A 10,332-nucleotide genomic window follows, 5' to 3' on the forward strand; every position below is an offset into this window, starting at 1 on the left:
GATATTTGGCCAGTTTCTTGTACAGATACTCTGGAAGATGAAGATGCCAGGCTTTGAAGACTAGACAAAGCAGCTTAAATTCAACATTTAGGCTTCACTTTTCTCCCAGGGGAGCTCAGAATGGTTTACATGAATTTATTCAGGTACTCAAGCATCTATCCCTGTCTGTCCCAGTGGACTCACAATCTACAGTATTATAGGTATCTGGGACAATGGGGAAATTAAGTGACTTTCTTAGGGTCACAAGGAGCAGTGCGGGTTTGAACCCACCCTCAGGGTGCTGAGGCTGTAGCTTTAACCACTGCGCCACATTTTTGGTGGCCACAATGACTTTTACGCAAACAAAGGGTTGACCCTTGGCGCTTCACAGAAATGAAAATCTGACAAAAGCAAAACCAAAAACGCTGTGGAGAAAATGATGTTCAAGATGCAGGCGTTATTAAAAGTACAGTCCAATAATCCACTTGAAGAAATTCCTAGGACCCAAATCGTTGGGGACTATGGACCCAACACGGTCTGTGTTTCGACAAAACTGTCTTCCTCAGGGATCCCTGAAGGTCCCGATACAACTCATGGATCAAAGGCTACCAACGACCCTGGACAGAACTCTGCGCGGTTGAGAAATCCTCAAAGAATGACTCAATAATTCAGCGTGTTTTTGTGTCATGCAGCTAAACGTCCTTGAATGTGTCCACATCAAGTGGTCTGAAGGGTCTTGTTCTTCCTGTGAATCAAGAGAAGGAAGCCGTGGCAGCTAGCGACACTGCATGGGCTGATGGCTTCTCCTATCACGTATCCACTCCATCATCCTCTGGAATGTGTGGAAAGTCACGAGCTTTGCAAATCCATGGGTAAAATGAAAGGTCAGCCGCAACTGGACATTGGTTTGGGGGAGGTTATTGCAAAGAGAAACCTGCCAAAAAAAACTCCCAAAGGATGGCTTGTGCCTTTGTTGGCTGAAAGAGAGATTTTAAGCAACTGCAAAGACATTAAAATTGGACATTTTTAAAGAATGGCAGGATCTAATGAGTAAAACTGTCTTGTATAATAAATTTATTACCAATGCTTGTGAATTATCTAATCCAATAGTTCCCAACCCTGTCCTGGAGGACCCCCAGGCCAGTCAGATTTTCAGGCTATCCCTAATGAATATGCATGAGAGAGATCTGCATATAATAGAATAATAATAATAATAATAACTTTATTTTTCTATTCCGCCATAGTCAAACTGACTTCTAGGCGGTTCACATAGAAAGAAGGCTGGACAATCAGCGAATTACACAATGCCAGAAGAAGGAAATTACATAATAATTAGGGGAGCATCGGGAAGGAATACATGAGAGAAAGAAATTACCTAATACATTGGGGTAATAAAGGGAAGCCTGGCATGCAAATCTGCTCCATGCATATTCATTAGGGCTAGCCTGAAAATCTGGATTGGGAACCACTGGATTAGATAATTCACAAGCATTGGTAATACATTTATTATACAAGACAGTTTTACTCATTAGATCCTGCCATTCTTTAAAAATGTCCAATTTTAATGTTTTTGCAGTTGCTCTTCTTCTAAAAGGTAACAGCTAAGGAATAGCAAGGCACGGTGGAGCGTAGCTATCAACCTGTTAGCACGCCGCCCCGAGAGACACTGCTTTAAACAAAAAAAAAACGATCCCCTGATGGAAGAATATAAACCAGTGGTTCCCAAACCTGTCCTGGTGGACCCCCCAGCCAGTCAGGTTTTCAAGATATCGCTAATGAATATGCATGAGAGAGATTTGCATATGATGGAAGTGACAGGTATGCAAATCTCTCTCATGCATATTCATTAGGGATATCTTGAAAACCTGACTGGCTGGGGGTCCTCCAGGATAGGGTTGGGAACCTCTGTGCTAGACTTTTATGACTTCAGTTCAGGAAAACTCTAGGGCAGTGGTTCCCAATCCTGTCCTGGGGGACCCCCAGCCAGTCAAGTTTTCAAGATATCCCTAATGAATATGCATGGAGCAGATTTGCATATAATGGAAGTGACAGGTATGCAAATCTCTATCTTGCATATTCATTAGGGATATCTTGAAAACCTGACTGGCTGGAAGTCCCCCAGGACAGGTTTTCGGAACCACTGATATAAACCAACAAACCCATTTGTCCAATGCAAATGAAGAGACTGTAGGGAATAAAGATATAATGAGTTCGTACAAAGGAGGCAAAACCTCAAAATCACAATAATCCATCCCCCTAGTAATAATAATAATATTAGTGAATGAGAGTCCTCAGTTTTCACAACTCATATAAGGGAAATCTGTTTGTTAAGAATTGTTGAGTCTTGTTTAACCCAACTTGGTAGAAACACGTGAACATCCCAGGACCTCTCTTTTCTATGAAGTGACGTACTGTGTTCTTCCTTAGTGTGAATTATAAATATAGACCACAGTCTTAGTAAAATCAATTTAAATGTCTCATCCTGCATCCAGGATTAGCTGGAAAACAAAATCGCTTTCACGGCTATCATGCTGGCAAATATAGAGTCAAAGCTGTACTTATCTCCCTAATTTTCAGCAGCGTGCTGTATTTGGTTCTACAGAGCTCATCGTATGCAATGCGGTGACATCACATGCATGCATGTGAAATCATCGTGTTATACCTATGCATGCGCAGATGCCCTCCCGACGTGGCTCGAAACAGGAGAACAGGTTGAGGGGGCGGGGCTGGGGGTGAGGGTGGGGTGTGACTTGGGCGTAACGGGGCAGGGCTTTGTGTATCTGAGAGGGTCTGGGGGGGGCATGGGTCCGGATTTTACAGTAGTAAAATCTGGTACAGTGTAGTTACTTACCTGTAACCTAGGTTCTCCGTGGACAGCAGGATAAATGGGAGCTGTTGGGACATCTGACTCATCTTGCTTGTCCTAGGACAGGGGTGTCAAAGTCCCTACTCGAGGGCCGCAGTCCAGTTGGGTTTTCAGGATTTCCCCAATGAATATGCATGAGATCTATTAGCATACAATGAAAGCAGTGCATGCAAATAGATCTCATGCATATTCATTGGGGAAATCCTGAAAACCCGACTGGATTGTGGCCCTCGAGGAGGGACTTTGACACCCCTGACCTAGAGCCTCTAGAGCAGGGGTGGACAACTCCGGTCCTCCAGGGCCGGAATCCAGTTGGGTTTTCAGGATTTCCCCAATGAATATGCATGAGATCTATTAGCATACAATGAAAGCAGTGCATGCAAATATATCTCATGCATATTCATTGGGGAAATCCTGAAAACCCGACTGGATTGTGGCCCTCGAGGAGGGACTTTGACACCCCTGACCTAGAGCCTCTAGAGCAGGGGTGGGCAACTCCGGTCCTCCAGGGCCGGAATCCAGTCGGGTTTTCAGGATTTCCCCAATGAATATGCATGAGATCTATTAGCATACAATGAAAGTAGTGCATGCAAATATATCTCATGCATATTCATTGGGGAAATCCTGAAAACCCGACTGGATTCCGGCCCTCGAGGAGGGACTTTGACACCCCTGACCTAGAGCCTCTAGAGCAGGGGTGGACAACTCCGGTCCTCCAGGGCCGGAATCCAGTCGGGTTTTCAGGATTTCCCCAATGAATATGCATGAGATCTATTAGCATACAATGAAAGCATGCACTGCTTTCATTGTATGCTAATAGATCTCATGCATATTCATTGGGGAAATCCTGAAAACCTGACTGGATTGTGGCCCTCGAGAAGGGACTTTGACATCCCTGTCCTAGGAGAACCATAGTTACGGAGAATGCTGATCCACTCCTGGTCAGGCCGCATTGAAGTTGAATTGGGATACATCTCCAGGGTTGCAATAGTGCAAATTCAAAAGCAACACTGGATCATCTGGGTGAGGTGACAGCATGTCCATGAAGAAAGAGGGCTGATTCCTTCTCCCAGAGATACTCTGCAGTTGCTGGAAAGTGGTAGATCCGGGCAGGACGGAGGAGAAAAGACGGCCAAAGAGAGGCCCAGAGCTTCAGCCTAATGAAGAACAGATTGGAGCCTTGTGTTTTTCCTGGCAGGCGACATGCTGGGAGATTAAGGAGTGATTTACACATTTGGCTCCTCGGGAAAAGAAATGGCTGATTTCAGCACAGGTGATTCTGATTTTTTTTGCAGTCTTTAAAATGTTGATGGTCTGGGTGGGGCTATGAAGAAGGTGAACGGAGGAGGAGTGTTGGGGGGACTGAAAAATAATCCTGTGTTTTGGAGCCCTCAGAGCCACAGAGAATTACAGCAGCATAATTTAAAACAGCCTTATGTATGTTATGAAAAGGAGACATTTTTGCTTTGTGAGAAAGACATATTAAGCAGTGGGATTCTGCAAGTGCAGTCTGGATGTTTATGCTTAGGTTTGGAAGCATAGAAACATGATGGCAGATAAAGACCAAAGGGCCCATCCGCAGCATCCACTCTCTCCTCCTCTCCCTATTGGCTAAGGCTCTTAACATTTGCATCTCCTCTTCCTATAGGCTAAGGCTCTTTACACCTGCATTGTGAGGTCATAGAGCTTTATGGTTATAGAAACATGATGGCAGATAAAGACCAAAGGGCCCATCCGCAGCATCCACTCTCTCCTCCTCTCCCTATTGGCTAAGGCTCTTAACATTTGCATCTCCTCTTCCTATAGGCTAAGGCTCTTTACACCTGCATTGTGAGGTCATAGAGCTTTGTGGTTATAGAAACATGATGGCAGATAAAGGCCAAATGGCCCATCCAGAGCATCCACTGTGTCCTCCTCTCCCTATTGGCTAAGGCTCTTTACACCTGCATTGTGAGGTCATAGAGCTTTATGGTTATAGAAACATAGAAATATGATGGCAGATAAAGGCCAAATGGCCCATCCGCAGCATCCACTCTCTCCTCATCTCCCTATTGGCTAAGGCTCTTAACATTTGCATGTCCTCTTTCTATAGGCTAAGGCTCTTTACACCTGCATTGTGAGGTCATAGAGCTTTATAGTTATAGAAACATAGAAATATGATGGCAGATAAAGGCCAAATGGCCCATCCGCAACATCCACTCTCTCCTCCTCTCCCTATTGGCTAAGGCTCTTAACATTTGCATCTTCTCTTCCTATAGGCTAAGGCTCTTTATACCTGCATTGTGAGGTCATAGAACTTTCTGATTATAGAAACTTGATGGCAGCTAAAGGCCAAATGGCCCATCCAGTCTTCCCATCTGCAGTAACCATTATCTCTTCCTCTCTCCGAGAGATCCCATGTGCCTATCCCAGGCCCTCTTGAATTCAGACACAGTCTCTGTCTCCACCACCTCTTCTGGGAGACTGTTCCACGCATCTACCACCCTTTCTGTTAAAAAGCATTTCCTCATATTAATATAGGGACTTTGGATCATCTGTTATATTTTTGTCCATTGATACTTGGTTTCTGGAAGTCAATTTGGGGACAAATTAATCTCATTCTTGAATCATTCATCCCCTTGTCATACCAGGCGATAATATGTGGTACACTACTTCATGTTAAACCTACTTTAGATAAATATAAAAGTCGCCTTTTCATGATCTTGATAGGAATAAGGGTTCAGCTGATTACTCGTAATTGGAAAAACCATGATAGGATTAATTTTACTTTTTGTTGGGTAACTGTGTACTACGTATAAGTATGAAAGGATGATGGCGGACCGTTTGGGGACCAATAAGTCCTTTAATGATGTATGGAGCCCATTAACTAATTTTATTGCATTATAATTAGGGTGATGTTTCTTTCTTCCTTTTTCCATTAGAGTCCTTGCACATCCAGGGAGGGGGAGGAGTGGGGGAGGGAAACGTATTTCATTATAATATTGAAATCATATCATATGTATTATTGTTTTAATAATTAAGATAAGAAGGGGAGAAAATGATTGTTTAATGTATTAATTGTATAGTTAATAGTGTGTTTTTCAAGTTTATTAAAAGATTTTTTAAACCGCTTAATCAGGTTTCTAAGCGGTGTACAATATAAAATTTACATAAAAACATATTAAAACTGGGGATACTGCAGTTTGTATGATTTACCATTTGTATTGCACTATCAAAGTTTAAAAATCAACAAAGATTTACAAAAAAAAAGCATTTCCTTAGATTACTCTTGACTCTATCACCTCTTAACTTCATCCTATGCCTTCTCATTTCAAATGAAAGAGACTCAACTCATGCGCATTTATGCCATGTAAGGTATTTGTAGGCAATTACTAGGCCTTTCGATATACATCGTTTGTCGATCGGCAGCCAGTGGGCAGCGCGCAACACCAGGGCGATCAGGTCTCGTATGTGGACATTCTTTAGGAGTCGAATGACGGCATTTTGTTCTCGTTGTAGTCTACGGAGGTTTTCTGTAGTGACCATTTGAGGAGTGCATTGCAGTAGTCTATATGGGAGAGGACGAAGGTACAGAGTAATTGAGAGAAGTCCAGTCCTGAGAAGTATCATCTGGTTTTCTATAGTTGCTGGATGTAATAGAACAAGGCGGATACTACTTGGGTGATATGAACGGAGAGCGAAAGGTCACTGCCCCACTCTGTTCCACCTCCGGTCCCGCCCAGTTCCATCTTTGGTTCCATCCCGTTTCACCCCAGCCCCTCTCAGTTCAGCCTCCAGCTCCCACAAAACTCCTCTCTTCTTCCGACAAACTCCGACCGTGTCTGGAGGGCCTGGAACATTCGCGTATGTGTGCGACATCACCCCCGACTGCTCAGATGTCCTCCAGATGCGGCTGGAGCTCGTTGGGGCTTTCCAAAATCCAGACTCCAGACAGTCCTCTAGAAAGAGGCCATATCTGGGTTTTCCCGGACATCTTATAACCCTAACCGGTAGGCACCTTGAAACTCTGTTAAAAATGTCATTTAAACAGAGTTTTTTTTAAACTGAGCTTGGGCGCCTACTGGTTCTGTTTAGATAACCTGGGCCTTAGTTTCTATCCTAGCCTCTAAATCTAGTAGCCCCTTAGAGAATTACACTCAACGTCAAAGGCTGGTTGATTTCCCCATCATCTCAGATTATTTTGTTCTTGTGGCAGAAAAAAATTCCCCTCAGACTTTGATTCCCTTTTTGTGTATAACTTCATGTTGTAATTTAGCACACATGGAGGCCTCTTGTTGACATCTCTGTTTTCACTTAATGTAAGGTTTTTTAAAAAAAACATTCTGAAAAATACCAGTACACTTTATGAACTGATCATTACCAGAATCCAGAAGATATTGTTCATATACCTAGGCCAGAAGGTGCTGGAATTTACATCTGCACAATGTTTTTGTGATATAACTAAGTCCATTCTAGATTTGCTTTGAATCTTTGATGTTAGACTTTTTATAATTCCCTTAAAACAAAAATGTCACCCATAAGTTCCACATACCAGATAGCATAAGGGGGTGCTGAAAGGTTCTCAGCCCAACCAAGAAGATATGGTTCAATCCATGATCTGAAACAATGTCAAAGCATAGGATTTTGTTTCTCCAAATTGGCACCTATTGAAATAAGCTATAATGGCAAAATAAGGCTCAGAATTTAGGAAGTTGGTTGGTTGGGCTGAGAACTTTCCAACACCCCCTCGTATGTAATAAAAGTGAGTCAGGTCTAGGACAATCAAGCCATTGTGACATCACGGATGAGGTTGGCTCTTATTGGTGGAATGAGGCATTATGACGTCACAATCTCAGCTCTGGTTACCAGAGACTGAAACTCTTCACATTACGAGGGCCAAGAAGAGAATGATGTGGATATGGTTGAATCAATGATCTGAAACAATGTCAAACCTAGAATTTCGTTTCTGCAAATTGTCACTTAATGAAATAAGTGGCAAAATAACACTCAGAATTTAGGAAGTTGGTCGGTTGGGCTGAGACCTTTTCAGCATCCCCTTGTACCATTTATATTAACATTCTTCTTCAGTGACTTTGCTAAGGTGTCAGAACTTGAGTTCGGTCATAAAATTAGTCAACAGGTGAGAGGTAAAGAATGAATGGCAAGAAGATTGGTTCATTTTACTGGTCCCTTTTGGACTTATCCCCCAATTTTTGGACTTTTTCTCTGTTCTTTTCACCTACATGTGTTAATAAAAATTGTGAAATGTGTATTTGAATTTTAAAAATGTGCACTAGTCAACTTAACATGCATTATTTAGTAGGATAATATATGTTAAATTGATTTAGAGGGGCATTTTCACTATGACGTCTAAATCTGAGTTTGCACGTTTTATGGTACACGCACTAAAATCCAGTGGCAAACATGACCATTTTCAAAATAGAAATCGTCCATCTCTTTGGTTCAAAAATGGCCATTTTCTAGATGTGTTTGTGCACATTAAACTATTTAAAAAAAAAAAAAAAAAAAAGTCCAAAAGAAAATCACACAAGTTAGCTCTACTCCAACGGATGCAGAGATTTCTAGAGGTAAAATTGATTTCTTGGAAAATTCCTACTCTTTCGGTGACATTTACTCTTGAATTTGATAGAGACGTCGATGCTTAAAGCTTATTTTCGATATATTAATGCTCAATTTATGGGCTCAATGATACATATATTCCTGATGTATTAAACGTGACGCAACGGAGAAGAAGGCACTTCATGGCCTATAGACCGAGAGTCGTTTCTCTGGGCGCTGCATTTGTATTGAAATTTCCGGCAAAGTGTTGCGTTACATTTGCTGGGAAATTTTTTCTTTTTTTGAGCCTAAACAATTGTTGGAATTTATTGCAGCTAGAGAAGGTGGGGAGCTCATAATAGGTTCTGGCGTAGTGGTTAAAGCTAACGCCTCAGCAGCCTGAGATTGTGGGTTCGAATCCCACGCTGCTCCTTGTGACCCTGGGCAAGTCACTTAATCCCCCAGTGCCCCAGGTACATTAGATAGATTGGGAGCCCACCAGGACAGATGGGAAAAATGCTTGAGTACCTGAATAAATTCATGTAAACTGTTCTGAGCTCCCCTGAATAGTGTGAAAAGCTTCAGCCTCTGATAACCAGAACTGGTATTGTGACATCATAATGCTTCATTCCACCAATAAGAGCCAATCGCATCAGTGATGTCACAATGGCTTGATTGTCCCATACTTGGCTCACTTTTACTACTTTCGATTTCTAGAGTGGTGCATTGGTTAAAGCTATAGCCTCAGCCTGAGGTTGTGGGTTCAAACGAACACTGTTCCTTGTGACCCTGGACGAGTCACTTAATCCCCCCATTGACCCAGGTACACTAAATAGACTGTGAGCCCACCAGGACAGACAGGGGAAATGCTAGAGTACCTGAATAAATTCATGTAAACCGTTCTGAGCTCCCCTGGGAGAACAGTATAGAAAATTGAATGAATAGTGTGCAAAGTGTCTGTCTCTGGTAACCAGAGCTGATACTGTGATGTCACAATGCCTCTTTCCACCAATAAGAGCCAACCTCATCAGTGATGTCACAATGGCTTGATTGTCCTTTACTTGGGTCTCTTCTAATACATTTTGATTTCTAGAGTGGTGCAGTGGTTAAAGCTACAGCCTCAGCACCCTGAGGTTGTGGGTTCAAATCCACGCTGTTCCTTGTGACCCTGGGCAAGTCACTTAATCCCCACCATTGCCCCAGGTCCATTAGATAGATTGTGAACTCACCGAGACAAATAGGGAAAACTGCTTGAGTACCTGAATAAATTCATGTAAACCATACTGAGCTCCCCTGGGAGAACAGTATAGAAAATGAAAAGTTTCTGGTAACCAGAGCTGATACTGTGATGTCATAATGCCTCATTCCACCAATAAGAGCCAACCTCATCAGTGATGTCACAATGGCTTGATTGTCCTTTACTTGGCTCACATCTAATACATTTTGATTTCTAGAGTGGTGCATTGGTTAAAGCTATAGCCTCAGCCTGAGGTTGTGGGTTCAAACCCACACTACTCCTTGTGACCCTGGACAAGTCACTTAATCCCCCCATTGCCCCAGGTACATTAGATAGATTGGGAGCCCACCAGGACAGACAGGGAATAATGCTTGAGCAGCTGACTAAATTCATGTAAACCATTCTGAGCTCCCTTGGGAGAACGGTATTGAAAATTGAATAAATATAGTGAACTGGCTGCCAGCTGGGTCTTCTTAGAATGCTCTCATGGGGGGTATAGAACCTGGTGGACTATGGTTTGCCTTACGGCGAAATATGAATGCATAGCTGCTGACAGAACCCATTCAATAGGCAGATTTGAGCAACTTTAATAATAATAATAACTTTATTTTTTCTATACCGCCACAATCTTGCGACTTGCGACACAATGAAGAAAAGCTGTACAGTCAGCGAATTACAGTGTATAACTAGATAAGATGTCACTGAGCGGTCA

This window comes from Geotrypetes seraphini, chromosome 9 (assembly GCF_902459505.1).
Source record: "Geotrypetes seraphini chromosome 9, aGeoSer1.1, whole genome shotgun sequence".
NCBI lineage: Eukaryota > Metazoa > Chordata > Amphibia > Gymnophiona > Dermophiidae > Geotrypetes > Geotrypetes seraphini.